Genomic DNA, 21,559 nt, shown 5'->3' on the forward strand with positions numbered 1-21,559 from the left:
CAGACAGCAAAAGACAGAAATGATCCACCCCCCTCCGCCCCCCCCCCCCTCCGCCCCCCTTTCCTTTTCCTCAAACCTACCAATTTCAAGACAGCCATCAAATAAGTTATCTTTTGATATATTAAACCTCTCGTGAGTTCTATTTATGTCGAGTATTCGAGGTATAATACTTAAATAAATAAATGAGCAAACAAACGAACATTCTGTCAGCTCTTAAAACAAAAAGATTATAAAGTAGCTTATAACGTACACATAAAAGCGTGTCGTAAGACTCACCCTACCCTGCTACACTGGTAACCAATTCTAGAGTTTCTATACTTCGTTTCAGCTTCGGTCCAGTCGCAGCCAAAGCTACAAGCGCGAGCTTCGGGCTTTCAGCATTCCTGCCAAGCACGCGCGCACGTGCAGTGCAAGCACTGTTCTGGGCCACATGCTCGCGCTCGTAGCATCGGCTGCGTCTGGACCGAAGCTGAAACGAAGTATATAAGGATCACCTTTTCGAGGGACCATGAAATGATTTTTCAACTTTTTACTCCTTAGCATTAAGGCGGCGGTCCCACGGCCCCAACCGTAATAGGGAGTTCTCGCAAATCGGTGTGGCATCTCCGCTACACCTCAGCTACGTTATCCGCTACGCCTCCGCAACTACTGCGCATACGCCAATCTAGCGCAGACCTTGCGGAGTTGCAGACGTAGTTGCGGCGGCGCCTTACAAAATAGCAGATATCGAGATACGCTGGCCGTTCGATTGTGTGTCTTTTTATCTAATTTTGTATACCTATATAAGCGTATAAATAAAGAACACAACGACGACGACGTTGAGAGGATGACACACCGGGCGACGGCGGTGCCTCAATCTGAACCCTGGTGTCTCGGAAGCGCCAGCTTCTACTTTGACTGGGCTACCTCCTTGGAGTCTGATGCTTCGACCGCAGTGGACCCCAGTGAGCAACAGCGCCATAATGTTCCGGAGGCTCCTTCATGCACCGATCGAACGGCATGCCAGATCCCCTAGCTCGCTTCTCACCCGCCCAACCCGCCTCCACGAAATCTTGACTTCTGCGAATCGGAATGCCATCCTCCCCAATACGAACAATTCATGTCGTCGTCATTATTCATGTAAATACTTATGACATTATATCATGCTCACTAGACGCGGCACCGCGGGCCTCCATGGTACGAGCTGGTGCCTTTCCGCGGTGCCGCGGCTCTCCGGAGCCAAATAAATAAAGGCTAAAAGAACAATAGTGTTTTACGTTTATAGAATACAAATTCCAAAACTATATTATACCAGTGGCGCACATCAGTGAAATAAGATAACACCGCTTTGGCGGTTCCGAAAACATGAAATACACATCCTCTATTTCCCTCCAACTTAAACTGGACAATAAAGGTCGGTCCTCAAGAACGCTGAGCCGATGCATCTTTGAGAATTGGCGGAGAACGCGTCCACTAACATAAAAGAGCGCGAGATGACAAAGAAAGGGTTGGCTTGGCCGAACTGAATCTGGCTTTAAGCAAAGCGCGATTATCGCAAGCTGGCAAGATGTGCTACGAAACATTTATCCAGAAAAAAGATTAACATTCATCATCGTGAATTAACCATGTGTTGTGTTCGAAAAGAGGCACTCTGATAAAACAAATACGATGTTGCAGTAATGGTACTTTTTACGACCGCTAGTGGCGCTGTCATAATCGCAGTACCGTAGCCCACAGAGAACGGTCTACGAAAGCACTTTTTTGAGTCTCCGCTATGCCTCTGTTAGCGGGTCTCGTAGCGGGTAGCGGATAGCGTTGCGGAAAAGCAAAAAAGATCTACAAAAACTACATAATACCACTGGCAGCTGTGCTAACGCTCCTGTTCGCAATAGAAATGTCGTGTCTGTGCGCGTGCTACGTGTTTCGTTCTTTTTTCAAATAAATTACCAATTCATCATCACTCTTTTAGTGCAGAATGTTATATGCATTTTTCAATACTTAACGTACAATAAGAAAACAAAAAGTGCAAGTTTTGATATTTTCAAAGACATACCTCTATGCATTCCAAGTTTGTAGACTTGTAATTCATCCAAGACGGGTTCTTATTTTTTTTTTTTTATTGAATCGAGGAAGGTCTCGTCTAGTTCCGTGAATGCATGTTTTTCCTAATTAGCGCACTCACATGTTTTAATAATTATTAAAAAAGAGTCTTTTTATGCTACTTTGAAGTGTCGTAGCTTAATTTCACGTCATTAGGCAGCCACGAACTAAATGATGTAGAAAACTGCATCGGGCAGTGACTGGCTATTCTCTTGGGTCACGTGACATGACGTTGAAATGTAGCTTTACACTATGCAGTCCGAGCTATGCTGGTAAAATGATGCAGTTGGCGGTGACGTCAAAATGTCGTCACGATGCACTTCGACGATGCAGTTAACTGAGTGGTCGAGACGAAGCAGGAGATTGTTCTGCATCGTAAAAGATGGTGACCCTAACATATGCATCTCTACTGTTGGGTTCGCCAGCGGATCGAGTTTTTAGAGATCACCGGGATGCTTTCGAGACGAGCGATGCGAGGTTTCTGGGCGAATTCCGGCTGACCAAAGGGGTGACTCGCTGGCTGTGCGACCAGCTTCGCGGAAAGCTCTAGCGGCGTCGTGAAGGGCCCCGTGTTCTGACGGTCGAACAAGTCCTCGCAGCTCTACGCTTCTACGCCGCTGGCTGCTTCCAGGGAACCGTCGGGAGCGGCGAAAACATTGGTGTTCAAATTGGGTTGTGTGTGTGTTTATACAGCCTAGAACTTGGTCTGCCTCACAGGGGCGACGTGTCTCCCAGCTGTAGATGAGAAATTTAGCCAGTGCGGTACAGCCGCTAGCCTGGGATCTTTAACGTGCATTACGCAGTAGTACAGAGCACTGGTGTTCACCAGTGCTCTGTGAGTCGCGTATTTGTTGATGTCACCAACGCTATCATCGATTGCCTCGGATCGAAGTGGCTGTGTTTCCAGCAAACTCAAGCAGAGAAGGCTCTCGCAAAAAGGAAGTTCTTCGAGCGATGCCAGTTCATTGGCATGATCAATAAATATTCTAAATTTTCTTACACGATTTCGTTTTCATTTGTGTGCACCCCATATAACCGATTTGGCTCAGCGAAAAGCCAAGCAACGGTAAAAGGCTTAAGATGAGCTATTTGGTTCATACGTCATGTAGAGAGAGAGAGAGAGAGAGAGAAATACTTAATTTTAAAGCAACTACTTCAGGTAAGCCCAGCTGAACTAGAATAAACATACACATAAGGAAAAAACAACCGCATCTCCACGTGGTGAATGATGTTGATTGGGGCGAAGCTCTGGTGGTGCTTGTCTGCGTAGACGCTGAGCCGTTGCATGCCGAACCTTTCGTTCGTTTTCAATCATGTCACGCTGCGGTCAAATGCTCAAATGCGCATATAACCACGCTCCATACCACACATTCTCTTTCTGACATGGATGAAAACGAACGAAAGGCTCGGCATGCTGCGGCTCAGCGTCTACGCAGACGAGCACCACCAGAGCTTCGCCCCAATCAACATTATTCACCACGTGGAGATGCGTTTTTTTTTTGCCCTACACGAGCACGGCACGTGCTCACGTGCTCGTGAGCACGTGAGCGCGTGAGCTCACGAGCAGGAGCACGTGCACCCGACGGCGGACGGACATATGGACATGGCTGGCCCCAAAGGAGCTTCGCCCCTAAAACTTGGGTTGTGTGTATGTTTATATTGTCACGGGTGGTGACCAAGAAAAACAATAAACAAACAGGCAGAAATAAACGTTTAATGTGGCGAACTTGTGCCAAAAATAAAAGGGTACAAAAAATAATAACAGAGCGTCGCGGGCGTCGAAGTCGGCGTAGGAGCAGAGTCGAACGCTGGGGCGAAACTTACTCCGGCTCGCCACGCGGAGCCGCTTTTGTACACGCGTTGGCTTCTAAAGCATTCGACGTAGAGGGTTCGGCGCGTAGAACATTCTAAACTCGAATCAGCTAGATGGTTCTCGAATTCACCAGAACATCACATTACAGTGTCAACAAAATGCGTAGCCGCGGCCAGGAATCGAACCCTGGCCTAACGCGTGGGAGGCAAGCGCGATAACCGTTAGGCAACGGCCGCGCTGCCTACTTGGCGCGCGGCATTACTCCCCCCTTAAAAAAGTGCGTCGCCCCGATGCAACACAAAACAAAACAAAGTACATAAAAAGAACGGCAAACTAAAGAGTAATTTGAAACACATAAGATCCACAGTCCTATCGAGTGTAGTACGGCTTCAGGCGCACGACGTGGACGACTTCAGGTCGTGGTGGGCGGCGTGATGATGTTCTTGTTCCGTCGGGCATCACCTCGTAGTTCAGCTCGCTGAGGCGACGAAGTACCTTGTATGGTCCAAAGTACCATTTCAGCAGTTTCTCACTGAGGCCGCGGCGACGGATGGGCGTCCACACCCGCACCCTGTCTCCGGGCTGGAAGTGAACGTCCCTGCGACGAAGGTTGTAGCGGCCCGCGTCGACGCGTTGCTGGTCTTGAATCATGAGTCGGGCGAGCTGGCGGACTTCTTCGGCGCGTTGAGCAACCACCTGGGCGTCGTCGCTCTGATTGTCAGATGGTTCATGGGGCAGCATTGCGTCCAGCATGGTCGTTACCTTCCGACCATATACCAGCTGGAAAGGGGTGAATCTAGTGGTCTCCTGAACCGCCGTATTGTAGGCGAACGTGACGTAGGGCAACACCTCGTCCCACGTCTTGTGCTCTACGTCGAGGTACATAGAGATCATATCGGCGATTGTCTTGTTGAGTCGCTCGGTCAGCCCGTTGGTCTGCGGGTGGTATGCAGTGGTGCGACGATGGCCGGTGCCACTGAGACGAAGGATCTCTTGCGTCAGCTGGGCCATGAACGAAGATCCACGGTCTGTGATGAGGACTTCAGGGGCGCCGTGCCGGAGGACAATGGACTCGATGAAAAACTTTGCGACTTCAACAGCCGTGCCTGCTGGAAGGGGTTTCGTCTCGGCGTACCGTGTGAGATAATCGGTGGCGACGATAATCCATCGGTTTCCCGACGTTGATGGCGGGAAAGGGCCAAGTAAATCCATTCCGATCTGCTGGAACGGCATAGATGGGGGAGAAATCGGATGCAGAAGCCCCGACGGCTTCGTCGGCGGTTTCTTGCATCGCTGACACTCGTGGCATGATCGAATGTATAGGTGAACGGTCTTCGGTAGCCTCGGCCAGTAGTACTTTTCTCGAATCCTGGCGAGCGTCCTGCTGTAGCCAAGGTGTCCAGCAGTTGGGTCGTCATGGCGTCCTTGGAATATTTCGTCTCGAAGGCTGGCAGGAACAACCAACAGCCATGCTGTGTTGTTGTTGACGAAGTTCTCCTTTTATAGCACCCCTTGCCGCATGGAGAATGTATGCAGGATTCTTAAGAAAGCACGGGGAACCGAACTCGCTTGTCCCTCTAGGTGCTCGATGAGCGCTCGCAGTTCAGGGTCGTCTCGTTGGAGTGCTGCCATGTCGCTGACGTCCAAAGCGCCGAGGAAACACTCATCTTCCTCGTCTTCGATACAGGTAGGTCCGGCCTCGACAGGAGCTCTTGACAGGCAGTCGGCGTCATTGTGCTTCCGGCCGGACTTGTACACAACGGTCATGTCGAACTCCTGCAGTCGTAGGCTCCACCGGGCGAGGCGTCTGGAGGGGTCTTTCAGATTCGCGAGCCAGCAGCCGTGACCACGCGAAAAGGACTTCCATACAGATATGGGCAAAACTTTGTTATTGCCCAGACGACAGTTGGGCACTCCTTTTCAGTTGTGGAGTAGTTCCTCTCCGCCTTAGACAGCGTCCGACTCGCGTATGCGATGACTCGCTCTGCCCCGTCCTGCCTTTGTACTAGCACCGCGCCAAGTCCGGTGTTACTGGCGTCCGTGTGGATCTCTGTATCAGCGAACTGGTCGAAATGGCCAAGAATCGGGGGCGTCTGGAGTCTTCGTTTCAGCTCATCGAATGACCGCTGGTGTTCGTCTGTCCATTCGAACTTTACGGCGTCCTTCGTGAGGTGCGTCAGCGGTGCGGACAGCTTGGCGAAGTCCCGAACAAATCGTCTGTAGTGGGCACAAAGTCCGAGGAATCTTCTCACGGCCTTCTTGTCAGACGGCGGCGTAAATGCAGCTACGGCGCGGGTCTTCTCGGGGTCCGGGAGAACACCTTTGTTGCTCACGACGTGGCCAAGGAATTTAAGATCACCATAGGCGAATCGACACTTTGTCGGCTTGAGCGACAGGCCGGCGGTCTTGATGGCTTGAAGCACGGCTCGAAGTCGTTTCAGGTGCTGGTCGAAATATCGTGAAAATACCACGACGTCGTCGAGGTAGACGAGGCAGCTGTGTCATTTCAGACCTGCCAGCACGGTGTCCATGACACGCTGGAAGGTGGCTGGCGCTGTACAAAGCCCGAACGGCATCACTTTGAATTCGTACAGTCCGTCGGGAGTGACGAAGGCAGTTTTCTCCCGGTCTCGTTCGTCAACTTCAATCTGCCAGTAGCCACTCTTCAGATCCATTGACGAAAAATATCGGGAGTGGCGCAGTTGGTCTAACGTATCGTCGATGCGGGGGAGCGGATAGACGTCCTTCTTCGTCACAGCGTTCAGTCGACGATAGTCCACGCAGAACCGCAGGGTTCCGTCCTACTTCTTTACAAGGACAACTGGAGACGCCCATGGACTTCTTGAGGGTTGAATGATGTCGTCGTCGAGCATTTCTTGGACTTGATCCTGAATCACCTTCCTTTCCTTTAAGGAGACTCGATACGGCGACTGATGGACAGGGAGCGCGTCGTCGTCGGTAATGACGCGATGTTTCGCCATTGGTGTTTGGCGAACTTTCAACGACGTGGCAAAACAGTCACTGTATTCGGCGAGGAGATCAACCAGTTGCCGGCGCTTAGGAGGTGGGAGCTCGGGGTCGATGTCGATCGGCGGCGGCGGCGTGCTGTTCTGTTGTGACGACGAGGTTTCTACGGAGACTGCGGTGACCACGGCTGGCGCCTGAAGCTCCTCAATGTGGCCCACAGTGGTACCCTTCGTTAGGTGCTGCGGCTCCTCTCGGAAGTTTGTCACAAGAACAGTTGTACGTCCTTCTTGGAGATCCGTTACGCCTCGTGCGACGCCAATTCCTTTCTCAAGGAGCAGTTGGACGCTGCCTTCCAGAAGAGCTTCACCGTGCATGGCTGCGTTGGTTATGACGGTGACGAAAACACTCGACCGCGGCGGTAAGTTCACATGGTCGGCGATAACTCGGATCGCGGTTGACGTCGTGTTGGTCTCCACCGGCAGTAAAACAGGCTTTCGCAGCGTCAGCTGCGAAAGCCTGTTTTACCGCCGGTGGAGACCATACCATACTCGCCATACTCGCAGAGAAAGTCCATTCCGAGGATAACGTCCCTCGAACAGTCTTGCAGAACGACGAACTTCACAGGGCACGTCTCACCGTGGATCTCGACGCGAGCAGTGCATCTCCCGACTGGTGTGATGAGGTGCCCTCCAGCGGTTCGTATTTGTGGTCCATCCCACGGCGTGGTGACTTTTCGAAGGCGGCGGGAGAGCCTCCCACTCAAGACCGAGTAGTCTGCTCCGGTGTCCACGAGTGCTGATGCGTCGTGGCCGTCAATGACGACGTTTAGGTTATTGGACACCGCTGCAGGGGCGTCGTTTCGGTCTCTGGTAGCGTTCGAGTGGGGGCCCTCCGACGTTCGTGGAGGATCTCGGCGTCGGTCGTCTTCGGCAACTCCACCTCCAGGGGTTGCCGCGCCTAGTTTCCTCGGCGTGGAGCGAGGGGCGACAGGCTTTCACGTCGGGGTCGGTGCATCGGCGAAGCTGGACGTCTTGAACCGGAACTCTCGGCGGGAGGCAGGCTCGGGGGACTGAGGTCGTCGTAGGTACTCGTCGATTTCCCGAGGGTGTTCACCATAACGGGGTCGCGGGTCGTTCGGGTGGAACCCGCGCAGCCCGAGTCGACGTTATGGGCATCGGCGCTAGGTGTGGTCTGCTTCCCCGCAGTGGAAGCACAGAGGGCGTCGGTCGGGCGTTCGCCACACATCGGTCTTCCGGAGTGCACGGAGCTCCTGGCTGGCGTACTGGGGCTGGCCGTCGCGGCGTCGGTCGTGCTGCGGCGCAGGAGACTGGCGTCGGGGCGGCGCGACATAGGCGCGAGGAGGAGGCGGTGGCCGTCGGGCCACTGCGGCGTAAGTTAGCGCGGGTTCTTCGGGGACTGCTGCGCTGATTGGAGCCTCTGGTTGAATGGCTCTCTGCACCTCTTCCCGCACGACCTCAGCGATGGAGAGCGAAGCTGGTCGGTCAGCGGCGGGTAGTAGCTTTCGCAGCTCCTCCCGGACGACGTCGCGAATGATCTCGCGAATGCTTGGGATGCTGGAGCAAGGTCGCAAGCGGACGGCGGAACCGTGCTGACGCCGGGTAGCCTCTGGTAGTGGCTGGCTCGGGCTTGCAGTGCACGCTCGATGTTCGTCGCCTCGGTTACAAATCCTTGAATCGTCGTCGGTGGGTTGCGTACGAGCCCACCGAAAATGTCGTCCTTCACGCCGCGCATCAGGATACGCAGCTTCTTTTCCTCGGTGGACTGAGGGTCGGCGCGGCTGCTCAGGCGGAGGGCGTCTTCAACGAAGCTGGTGACCGTTTCGTTGGGCCCTTGAGTTCGTACTTGAAGGAGGTCTTCCGCTCGCTGTCGTCGTGTCTGGTTCGTGAATGTCTCCTTCAGGCCAGCGACACAGGTGTCCCACGACGTAAGCGACGCCTCGTGGTTCTCGAACCACTGCCTCGCGGTACCCTCCAAGGAGAAGTAAAGGTTTTGGAGGCGCTGCTCAGTGGTCCATCCGTTATGGCGTGCTACACGTTCGTAGTGCAGAAGCCAGTCCTCTACGTCTTTGTGGGTCTCGCCATGGAAGGTTGTCGGGGTTCGCTGGGCAACAGGCAGGTAGATGACGGCGGCGGCGGTCGGGGACTGCGATTGATGGTCGTCCATCGTCGGCCTCGTTGGCTGCCTGGTCCTGGGTGGCAGAAGTCTGTATTCCGGGTGTAGACCTTGGGTGCGGCGACTGGTCCGAGTTTCAGGTTCCGCGTTGAGTGGTCTTCTCACAGGGCTTGAAATCGGGCTTGCACTGCGGGCCCTGGGAGGGGAACGCTGCACGGGCATGCGGTACCCCGCACCTCCACCAAAATGTCACGGGTAGTCACCAGAAAGAACAATAAATAAACAGGCAGAAATAAACGTTTAATGTGGCGAACTTGTGCCAAAAATAAAAGGGTACAAAAGATAATAACAGAGCGTCGCGGGCGTCGAAGTCGGCGTAGGAGCAGAGTCGAACGCTGGGGCGAAATTGACTCCGGCTCGCCACGCGGAGCCGCTTTTGTACACGCGTTGGCTTCTGGAGCATTCTACGTAGAAGGTTCGGCGCGTAGAACATTCTAAACTCGAATCAGCTAGACGGTTCTCGAATTCACCAGAACACCACATTACAGTGTCAACAAAATGCGTAGCCGCGGCCAGGAATCGAACTTTGGCCTATCGCGTGGGAGGCAAGCGCGATAACCGTTAGGCTACGGCCGCGCTGCCTACTTGGCGCGCGGCAATATAGCCTAGAACTTGGAGTGCCTCACAGGGGCGACGAGTCTCCCAGCTGTAGGTGAGCAATTTAGACAGTGCAGTACAACCGCTAGGCTGGGGTCTTCAACGTGCATCACGCAGTAGTGATACACGACCGCACGCCGGTACGATGCTCATTCAAATCGAAACGGGCCGGGGGGGGGGGGGGGGGGGGGGGGGGGGGGATTGAACCCAGGATCCTGGGTTCTGCAGCGCCAGCTTTCGCTCCATGTGCTTCATGCTAGTGTGCGCTGGCCCACTGGGCCACCGATTCCTTTTTTTTTTTCCTTTATTGCATGGAAGCATAGGCACATGGGTCATAGTTGCAGTTTTGAAACGAGAATGCACTGAGATTATACAAGCTTATTCAGATACATTTTCACCACCACTTTTACAATTCAGACAAATTTGCATACCTCTTCGGGTACGCAGAGCTGACGCGGCTGTATCAGAAATCAGGAAACAAAAGGCATTTTTTAAGTCGCCAGTACCATTTTGGCCTTTCCCCGAGTTCATCAAGGACACTTTTTACGTGGTTGCATGTTTCGGTAAAAGAGACTATGCATACCAAGCAAAATAAAAAAAAAAAAATCAGAGGGAAATATGTCTGGATCTTCCACAGGAAGGAAACAAATAGAGTATGCGTTGTATACAAGTCCTTTTTTATAGTCCTTTGAAGAAAATCCCAGAAAAGGTATGCATCTGTGCAAAAAATAGAGCAATGCTCACTAGTCTCCGGCGTGTTGCATAAACGACAGTCGACCGACCACGGTACAAAAAACCCTTTGTCACGTAGCCATGTTCTTACGGGTAGTGTGTTAGTATGAAGTTGAAAGATGTTTTTGCAGTTGGGGGAACGCGCATCCTGCGAACTCGTTTTAAAACATCTTGATCTCTACTATTTAGATAGTGGCTGCGATATAAAGGGTCTGGAAATAAGGAATCTATTAGGTTATGGTAGAGCTCTTTTCTGGAAACAGTAAATAAATAATAAAAAAAAATCGCACTTTCAAAAACTTAAAAGTTTCCACGACTTTGAGAAAGCCAAAAGGTCGAGGCATTGCCATATGGTCGGATGAAACAACGAATTCAGGGAGGAGATCCATCAAGTGAGTTTAGAGGAAGGCCCTAATAAACGGGTGGGAGTAGGGTGACCACCTTCCTCCTAGCGAAATGCGGGACACGCGGGGCAAGGATTGGGGGTTTGAGGAAATATATTAACGCGCGCACACCACGAACGAACCTAGGCTCTGTTAACACCTGTATTATCCTGCACGGTTTATACACCTGATTATTGTATTGCAGCAGTTAAGCTCAAGTAATTTCCACTCCCATTGATATATGTGTTTTAATGCCAAACATGTTATTAAATGTGTCGAAGTTGAAAGCATAAAATCGACGATATCAGAACGCAATGCATGAAATGGAAATAAGAAACAGGAAATATTTTTCGTATTCTTGTTTCCTGCCAACGCTTACTTTTATCAACATGGTCATACACAATGTTTTAACATTATGTTCTTTTTGGACCGATGCAAATGTGACTGCCTTCACTAACAAAAATATATATATATATATCCTCAGCAACCTTTTCGCATTGACGCAGCAATTCGAAAGTTATTACAATATTTTATATTTAAACTTTTGGCGAGCAATTTTTCTTAGGCACAACCGCGCATGCGCGTCGAATCTCCTGCAAGAACGAAGGTCGCTTCCCGCGATGCTTGGATAGAAAATGGCGTATCATTGCGATTCACACGATTACCATGCGACCTCCGCGCTTTCCCGTGCACCGTTGTTCGGCAGCACCATGACTTGCGGAGTGAATTTTACGACAGTGTGAAATGCGGGACATTTTGATAGTTTTGGAATATCACGCGGGACGCGGGACACGAGCCCTCACTGCCCACCCGTCCCGCGAGTCGCGGGACGGGTGGTCACCCTAGGCGGGAGACGTTCTGAGGAACATGAAACGTGAAACAATCTCCCGTACGAATGGGTGGGTTAAGCCTAGTCCTCCCGCTTCGATAGACCGAAACAGATTGTCGCGCCGCATTGACTCCAATGAAGATTGCAAATATCCTATGGAAACGCTGAAGGGGTGTCCCCGGGCACAGTGAATGACCTGAAGCATGTACCACAGTTTGGCGACTAGGAGGATGTTACATGCAGTAAACGGCCAAACACCGAAAGATGCTTAGGCTTCAACATGTCCGCTCGGCGCTAACGTTTTGTGACAGTTTCTGTCCAGTAGCGTGAGCTATTTCGAACACGTTCTAGAACACATTCTATATCCAAATCCCGTTCTCGGGCGTGGCACACACGAGAATTCCAGTGGCCCTTCCATTCTGCTCGCGTTTGATGGACGGGCCTTGGGCGTTCAGCTCGTCCATAATTCTGTCCCACAACTCGTCCCGCTCAGGCTTGGTCAGAGGATTGTCGGTGGCGGCCCTCACTAAAACTTGGTTCTCTGTCAAAAAGTCGTTGAGAAGGCTCATCTGGTGGACCGACACGCGACGACTTTACTTCCGCTTCTTCGTGTTGTCGGCCATGACTGCCTGCCTACGCAACATAAAGGGCTGCAGCTAATGCTAATAGTTTTTGTGTAAACTAAATTATTCATGCGACAAATTTCAACAAAAAATAGTTTAATTAAATTGCTCTGCACTATACGTTTCGGATACATAAGAGTATTGCTTTCTAGAACCCCTCACTGCCAAGTTTTGTCATCCTCCAATATTCATGTTGGGAGGAAAAAACGATGTAGTTTCAACTCAATCGCCACTGTTCGGCGACGTCACCGGACACGTTACGGCGCAGTTCTCTTCCGATGTAGTTTGTTGGCGATGGAGATTAGACTCCTCCCAACGGCGACGTCACGATGCAGTTTCTCCACCACTTTTTCCAGCATAGGCAGACTGGTAAACACAGGAACTCTGCATAAAAAAAAAAAATATTAGAAGTGCAACTCCAGCAGTTCTATTTTTTTGTAAAAACCACTTGATTGCGATAATATTTCGAAGAATTTTCTCAACGCTATAATTATAATGCAATTAAATGCAAAGGTGCAAGCGAGCTGGACAAGAATGATGACGACCCGGACCAGGCGGATTTTTTCGGTCGCTCACAAGTCACCTAGCTGTGTGTTCGTCCTTTGTCCCTTTTGCTCCCCTTCTCCAGGGTTTATTTTCGCCGTCCCTCAACGCGTTCTTGGTTTTCTCAGTTATCGCTCTGGCATCTTATCTAATTTTTTGTTTAAATCGTATGCTAGATGAACTGGACTGGTTCTCTCTAAGGCTGGTTTTGTTGTATTTATATTCAAATTTGTTCAAAAAATTATTAAATCGTGGGACTATTATCAAGCTCGACTCTGTACTCAAGAAACCGGTTTCAGAGAAGAGGACAGCTATTTAAGCAACGTTTCTTTAATGGACCGATCTCACCGGCCAGTTTGACTACGCCACCGCTGCCGCAATGCAGCGAGGGAACTTTAGTCTTTGGGCACGTGCGACAACCTCGCTGGAGCTCTCCGCGTGTAGAGCACGGGAAAGCACGAGCCCTCGCGTGCACGGCCGTCTGCCTCCTGTGAACTAAAGTTATGGCGGCTTTACGCATGCGCCCAACGCTTAGTGAAATCGGTCTATAAGAGAATTTCTTTTTCTTATAATATCACTTTCTATGACTGTAGTTTTTTAAAGCGTACTAATTGCCTTGGATATTAAAAAGGACTCGTATTGTAGCAGACGGTGTGCACTTGCGCCATCTTTTGACAGGTGGCTGAAATTCGAGGGATCATAAGTTTAGGAAAAGTGGCGATTCTGTCCATGACCGCAGAGAATTCTCCTCTCAAATAATTCCTCGCGCTTCTTCCTCGTTCTTGCAGTGAATCAGTAAGTCTTCCAAGAAAGAAAAAAAAAAACGAGAAGCGCGTTACAAGGGTCACGAGCAAGTTCTCCAAAAACATCTAGTGCCTATAAATCATATATTCAATGCTGCCCGCTATGTTCCGACACCACGAAAAGTGCAAAATATTGAACTACATATCATAGCGACGACGTAGGAGATGTATTTTTTCCTCCACTTTAAGATAAAGGAATATATTTATTTTTTTAAGGTTCCAGCTTTCCAACCGCGCCGGTTCTGTTTCGCTCGCCATCGTGCAGGGATTTCAGATTTTGAGTTTTAGCGTCAAGGCCGGTTCAGACACTTGCGTTTGAGTGCGTTTGACTGCGTTGCGTCGAGAACCGAACGCGAGTCACCGGCACATCTGTGCTTCAAATGAAGCGTACATCCAATTCAAGGGACCATATTGGCACGCGACATAATTCAGCAGAGATGTCCTGGTTTCTCGCAACCGCAACGCAGTCAAACGCGACTGTCTGAACCAGGCTTTACTCTGCTCGTAGACAACTTACGCAGAGTGCAAAGGGTGGTTCACACTTTCCCATTTTCTTAAGTTAAGTTACGTTACGAAACGCTTCATATTAAGCGAGGCTACGTGTTCAATGAGAAAGCATGACACGCAACATTCAAGACACAAAGGTTTCGGTGACCTTTACGTAACGTAACTTAACGTAAGAAAATGGGGCAGTGTGAATGAGCCTCATGTTTAAACTGCAGTGACTGGACCTCACGGTAAGGCAACAAACAGCTGATCATCGTGGCTAAAATCTGGGGCTCAGGGAAAGAGTCTAATACCCCTGTCAGACGGGCTAGTTTAGTGTCACTATAAGCGAGTGCACTTCGCCCGTAGTGTAATTTCTGTAGTGTGCCACACGGCTCCTTCCTGAGGAACACACTTCGCTTGGAGTGAGTTTGACGAACTCACTTCGCTCGATCGAGCGCGTGGAATCAGTAGGAGTGTTTCAACAGTAAAACATAACAACACAGAAACCAAAAGCGTGGCGTACGTTTTATTTTATAAAGAAAAAGAAATTAGTGAAAGCGACATGTAAGAGAGTGACATTGCAAAAACAAAATAGTGGGGTGGACTTGGAGTTTAGGCTGATCTGAATCAAGATTAGCGGAGCGCTGAATTGATAAAAGACGACGACAAAGTCAGTCATTCATGGCTATCTTGGTTCGCAGCGAATGATAGAGCCTACTTTTGTTTCAGCATGCCACTATTCAAGACAACACGATAATTATGATCTGATTAGACAGTGTCAGGGCCTCCTCGTAGACTTCCGTGGAACGAAGCGGAACGCCAAAGTTGGATATGCTTCGTTCTTTATTTTGGCTTGCGATGATCGATCAGAATCATCCAATTTGCATAAAAATCGTTCATTAATGTAACGTTGTTTTTGTGCACAGCTCCTAGGCACCCATTTCTGGGTTGAGCGGCGTCGGCGTAACCGCGCGTTGCATTAAGGGCTGTTTCCCAAAATGACGTCACACGTGACGTCACGCGTGTCGTCACGTGTGACTTCACGAGGGTAAAATTTTTCCGCTAAAATTTGCGGTAAAATTGTTTGCTAAGTTTGGCGGAAATTTTTTCCGCTAAATTTAGAGGGAAAATTTTACCCGTGTGACGTCACGTGACGTCACACTTAAAATTTCAGTTGACCTGTCATCTCAAATTTTCCCGCTAAATTTTGCGGTAAAAGTTTTTGCTAAGTTTGGCGGAAAATTTTTCCGCTAAATTTAGAGGAAACATTTTACCCGTGTGACGTCACGTGACGTAACACTTAAAATTTCAGATGACGTGTCATGTGATGTCACACGTCAATTCAGTGGGAAAATTTCCCCACTAAATGTAGCGGTAAATTTAGCGAAATTTTTACGCTAAGTGGGATGGGAACAGGAGAGGAGGATGGGAGGGTACGGAGGGGGGCAGCTGGCATACCCTTCCCTTCGTACCCTTCCTCCCTCCTCCTCAAGAGCTTCACTCCAATTCGGCATTTCAGAGAATTGTAAACGTCAATTTTTTTAACGTGTCTTTATTAAGGGGTATCGAAGCCGAGTGGGCTAGCTCCCACCTGATCGGAGTACGTGGAGAGGAAGTTCGCGCTGGAGAGGGAGAACCCAGTGATCCTGAGCTCAATCCCCAGCCCTGCCCGAAGAACACACTTCCAATGAAGTGAGTTCGGGGAGCACACTACGCTCACTCCGGTAGACCAAGTGTGTAATCTCGATAGCAGTGTTCAAGGAGTTAAAATAATAGAAGAAATTAACGCTGAGGTAAAATTAGTATTATTTTGATAGGACCAATATTAGATGCGCACTTGTTTTCTGTTGGCAAGAAAGTAGTGCATTGTAGAAAAACAAGCGGCTAATCTAGTTTCCAGCCTTGGCCCCTGCGCGACGGCCGACGAAGGCCAAGAGGCACCTGCACGACTCCACCAGGAATCTGAAGGTGGCAGGAAAGACGCGAAAGGCTTTCTTGAAGTAGAACTCGCCGAAATGGGGCAAGGTGTCTTCGAACCACCGTTTGTTCCTCTGGAAAGTCCACCGTTGTCGACTGATCACGGGTAGGTTGTCGGTCATGAGAGTGGCTATGGTGAAGGCATTGGCCTGCAGCTGCTGATCGATGTCACTTGAAATTCTTGCCTGTGCGTCGGCATCCAGGTCCAGCTGCCTCTTATTTGAAAGGCGTTGGGCTCTCACAGAGAAAAGTGCCCCAAACATGCGCTTCCACTGTCCAACATCGCGGATATTGCCCTCCAGCTCGTCCTCCACACACTCCATGATGTTTCATTGTGGCGAGTGGCGAGTGGCCGAGTGGGCTCGCGCACACCAGCTCGGAGCACGCGGAGCGAAGGGTCGCGCTGTAGAACCCAGGAATCCCGGGTTCACTTCCTACTTCTGCTCGTTTCGATCTGTACTCCGTTTCACCTTATGTTGTACCGCAAACAAGGCTAGATGCGCGAGCTCATAGCGTTGGGAGCTACTCTTAACGCGCGAGAGCTTGTGCCGCCTTGATATGCCCTAGAGCAAGGAGCTCGCGCTTGTAGCCTTTTCTGCGGTACATCATAAGGTGAAACAGAGTATCGTACCGGCGTGCGGACGTGTATCACTGGCTTGTAATGGCTGATCGTAATGATAAAATTGGATTTAAATTTGGATTAAAACTCGTGACTTAGCGCAACAATGTGTGGTAACGTGTTTCTAATAAGACGACGAAGTTATTTATGAAAAAATGCGTATGCACTTTCATATGTTGCGTGCCCATTACTTACCCATCGTTATTGCCATCATTTTGGTGTGACACTAAGTTTTCCCGTGTAGCACCAACGCACTTGGGTAGCTAAACTCGTCGAGCACAACTTTGTGTCCGAAAGTTGCGGAACGCGCTAATTGGACTCTTGCGACGCTGACGTCAAGCCGAGCGAGGTGTCAATCATCCAAGCTCTCTCGGGGCTCAGATTCCAGAGAGAATGTAAAACACAGAGTCGTACCGAGCTCCATCGAAGCGCGTGCGAGCAACACCGTGGTGCCAGCCGATTGAACGGCTGCACTGATGACTTCTCGCCCGAGTGTCCCTACATCCCTACGCCGCGTAGGGATGTAGGGTCAATAATGCGTAGGTTGTACCTAGGGGGCCGGTAAATACTCTGAACTTTCTCGTCGCAAAATCGTCGTTTGTGGAAGTTATTGGTGACGACAAAGTGACGTTTCACAACTTTGGAAAGGAGTTATTTGAGGCCAAAATCTTCGCTTCGGAATCGAGGCGAAGATTGAACTTTGTGATGTTGTGGAGCCGTGCGCGGTGTACGCGGTGTACGCGGGCGGCTTTATAGAGCTCATCTTCCGCCACTCTCAACAACGCCACCGGGGTCACCCACAGGCGGTTTGTTTAGAGACGTCGGTAATGTCTGAGAGATGAGGAAAAACGAAGGATAACAAAAAAAAAAAAAAAAAAAACCGAAGAAAGGGAAATAAAAAAAAATTAAAGACGTTTACAAATCTTTGTAATGCGAAATTAGAGCTCAACTCTTGAGGAGGAATAAGGGAGGGCACGGAGAGGAGGGTATGCCCCTCCTCCTCCCCTCTTGCTCTCTTCCCCTCCTGCTCCCATTCAGTTTCTCCGCTAAATTTAGCAGGGAAAAGGACATCACATGACAATCTAGAGGAGAAGTGAATTGGCGTTGAAGTCACGTAGCTGGGAATTGAATGGGTGTTGAGGTCATGTGACGTCAATTTCGCGCTAAATTTAGCGGGCCGGTTACGCCGACGGCGACGCCCGCGCCACCAAACCCGGAAACGGGCGCCGAAGAGCTGCGCTCTAAAGAAAGAATTAAGGTACGACCAACACGCGCGCGCACACACACACAAACACACACACACACACACACACACACACGCACACACACGCACACACACACACACACACACACGCACACACACACACACAAACAAATAGGAGTCTCAAGAAGGGCCGTAGAAATTGTTCGGGAGAGAGAGAGAGAGAGAGGAAATGATGGTGGTGAAGAAGGGGGATATTCCCTTTCCCCTAATATTTTATTATAACTCTCTGAAATGCTATGGTGGTTCGGGGGGGGGGGGGGGGGGGGTTATCATTTGAACCCGATCTCGTTGCGCCCTTCTCACTTGGTCCTTCTCAAAACAACCATTCTCAAAAAGACCTTCTCACTTTGACCTGTCGCATTTGGCCTTTTCGCGTTTCGTACTTCGTATTTCAACCCCCCTCAATTGAGCCCGTTACCTCTTCGCCCTTCTCACTTGGCCCCTCTCAAAACAACCATTCTCAAAAAGATCTCGCTTTGACCTGTCGCATTTGGCCCTTTCCTATTTCGCCCTTCGTATTTCAACCCCCCTCATTTGAGCCCGTTCCCTTTTCGCCCTTCTCATTTGGACCTTCTCAAAACAGCCATTCTCATAAATATCTCGCTTCAACACAGCACATTTGACTCTTTCTACTCGAAATTTGGGTTTTTTCGAGTAATATATATTCATAAATTCACTAATATTTTCCTTTGTATGTGTGCCACGCTACCGGAGTACTCTCTCTGCCAATAATTTTAGCCGTGCGTCGCGGTCGTCGAGAAAAGATAGTGCCTGACAAAACAACTGACCAACTACTTATCGCAGACAGATCACATTCCGAAATGTCATCTTGTTTGAGGTGGCTCGACTTGTGACAATGCAACCACTTCTATATTGAACATACATATGCTATTTCTGTTCAAACAGAGAAGTTAAATGTTCATCGCTCTTTCTTTTCTTTGCGTTCGTTTCGAGAAAGGGAAGCAGCTGGGCGTCATTGTACAAACGTATTACGTTATCTTGTAGTATTTGTATTTTTGGGGGGTGAGAAGTGTGTTTGTGTGTGTGGGCGGGGGGGGGGGGGAGGGGGGGTGACGAGAGATGTTCGTTGGTAAAAGATAGTATCCCTTTCTTCGAATGCAGAAAAATGGATTCGACCAAGCTAAGAAGGGGTGGGGTTAGCTATACTTCGACTCTATATCTGATGGTATGTTGGGTGCCCAAGCAAGGTAAGACTCACGTACAAAGCCGGGAAGGCATAATGACGGCAGAAGCCTGCCAAGCTAGTCCCATTCGATCGTTTCGCGAACGGGCATTATAAAAATGAACCCAGTTGCAAAAAAAAAAAAAAAAAAAAACGATTTGGATTTAATGAGAATGTTTCACCGAGGCGGACCAAGTGAGAATAGGACTAAACGCGCAAGGTTCAAATGCGAATGGTCCGTTTTCAGATAACGGGCAAAATCAGAATAGGCCCAGTTGAAAAAAACCTGATTCGAATCACATGAGAAGGTTCAAACGAGGCGGACCAAGTGAGAATAGGACGAAATGCGCCACGTCCAAATGCGAATGGGACGTTTTCAGATAACGGGCAAAATGAGAATGGGCCCAGTTGAGAAAACTGATTCGGGTTTTATGAGAAGGTTCAAACGAGAAGGACGAAATGAGAATGGGACGAAATGCGCAAGGTTCAAACGCGAATGGGACGTTTTGAGATACACCCGGTTCGGGGCTGGGGCGATACCCCCCCCCCCCCCCCCCCCCCCCTTTCCACCCTTATGCCCCTTGCCCCCTTTCGACGCAACTGGGGAGGGGGGAGGGGGCTAAATCCCCCCACCCTCCCCATCCTCCTGTTTCGACGACCCTGCTTAGAGGTGTTCCAATGAGCAATGACGAGGAACAGCACAGCCTGCAATTTTCGAAATAACGGTTCAAGAGATTCTGGAATTAAAACGGCTCGCGTTCCATGAACTCAAGAGTGGCCATGACAGAATTTTCAAGCGAAAGACTCGTGCCAGGACTGTATATAGTGTGCGGGCGCGTTCAGTGACGTGATTTTATAGTTGATACTTTTGACGATGGAGTCAGGATTATCAGTTGTGAACGACAAATTTGATGGTGCGTGTTCAAATCGACGATGTCAAGTTTAGTGTCCTTGCGTTCTTGAAGCATCACCGCCAATATTGACAACCTGACATTACTTTTATTTCCTTATTTCCGTTGATAAACATACTTAATCCCAAACTGACTGATCTTCGAATGTCTACCATAAAATGATTTTATCCCGCCGATGAAGGAACAACTGAACGGAGGCGAAATTCACCCGAAAATGGACAACGGTAGTCGGTTGGTTGTGACCTAGCCACGTCGGGCTACACTTTGGCCAACGAGATAAATCAAAGAACGGCAGGGACGCTTTTTAGTAAATTCTGCTTTATCGGCGGAAATAAGAACGATACCAGACTATCAACTTCGACGGTGTTGATTTTAAAATGCAATTCCCAAGCATCCATCGTGCTTTTTATAGACCGTCAAACATGACGGTCGCAGCTGATAATCTTTGTTGTGACGTCACACGTATGAGCCACGGTCGTCTCCGCGCGCTCTCTAGTGCTGCTTTTGTTCGGTGCCTAGGGAGGCGTAGGGATTTTTCGTCCCCTCAACGAAAAACGTCACGAAGACAGATGGATCTGCGGGTTTGTGAGAAAAGAAAACTTAGCAGCAATCTTTCGGCTCCTCCCCCCACTATGTCATAACACAAAGAATATTTTTGTTGACGAGTTTAGCGACCTTGGAGTGTGTTTCGACGGGTTGAAGTGCACTCGCTTGTAGTGACACTAAACTAGCCCGTCTGACAGGGGTATAATAGACCCCTTTCCCATGAAGTGCGCTATCAAAATCGTTGCACATGGGTGAAGCCCTCCCTAGGTCGTCTTTCTTTGGATTACTTTTTATTTCATTTATTGAAATAAGGATAATTTGAGACGATCAATTTTCACGGTGTTGGTTTAATAACGCAACTACTCCAAGCTTCCACTTTGCGCTTTACACCAACCACGACTCTTGCCCTTTGCAACTAATGATAAGCAGCTAGGGCCGACTTGCTAGAAAGAGCGTCTCAGTTGAGACCGGGGAAGAAAGCACTGCCAAAGCGCGAGCTGAGCGGGACTTAAGCCGAATCTCAAGGCACTCGCGCACCCCACCCTTTGCACTGCTTTCTTTCATTCAGTGTCAGCTGAGACGCTGTTCTAGCAAGCCGGTCCAGGATCACAACTCCTGAAATTTCATCGCGCTTCCCTTTCGTTTTTATGAGTCCCCGCAATCACTGTGGCGAAATAAAATCAAGCAAGACGTTCAGTGCTGCCTTGCCATGTTCTTCTATGACCTGGCTAGATAGTGGTTTTTCCTATAACCTTCACTCTGGCCTAGGAGTAATGGGACTTCTTTAGCCGCGTGGGGTGCGACCGTATACCATGCCCACGGTGACCATGCCCTAAAGCCTCTTTATCCTGCAGGAAAAGTGGCGCCATTCATTGTCGTGAAAATGCTCGAAACACGTGCCGCGCGCCACTTCTGGGAAAAACATGGCGTCTGAAATCTAGCTGTGTTACAGTGTAGTAGTTTTCTAGTACACTGTAGCTGTGTGCAACGTTCCTAGATTACCTCAGT

The sequence above is a fragment of the Ixodes scapularis genome, unplaced genomic scaffold (genome assembly GCF_016920785.2).
Source record: "Ixodes scapularis isolate PalLabHiFi unplaced genomic scaffold, ASM1692078v2 PGA_scaffold3__209_contigs__length_174095766, whole genome shotgun sequence".
In the NCBI taxonomy this organism is placed as follows: domain Eukaryota; kingdom Metazoa; phylum Arthropoda; class Arachnida; order Ixodida; family Ixodidae; genus Ixodes; species Ixodes scapularis.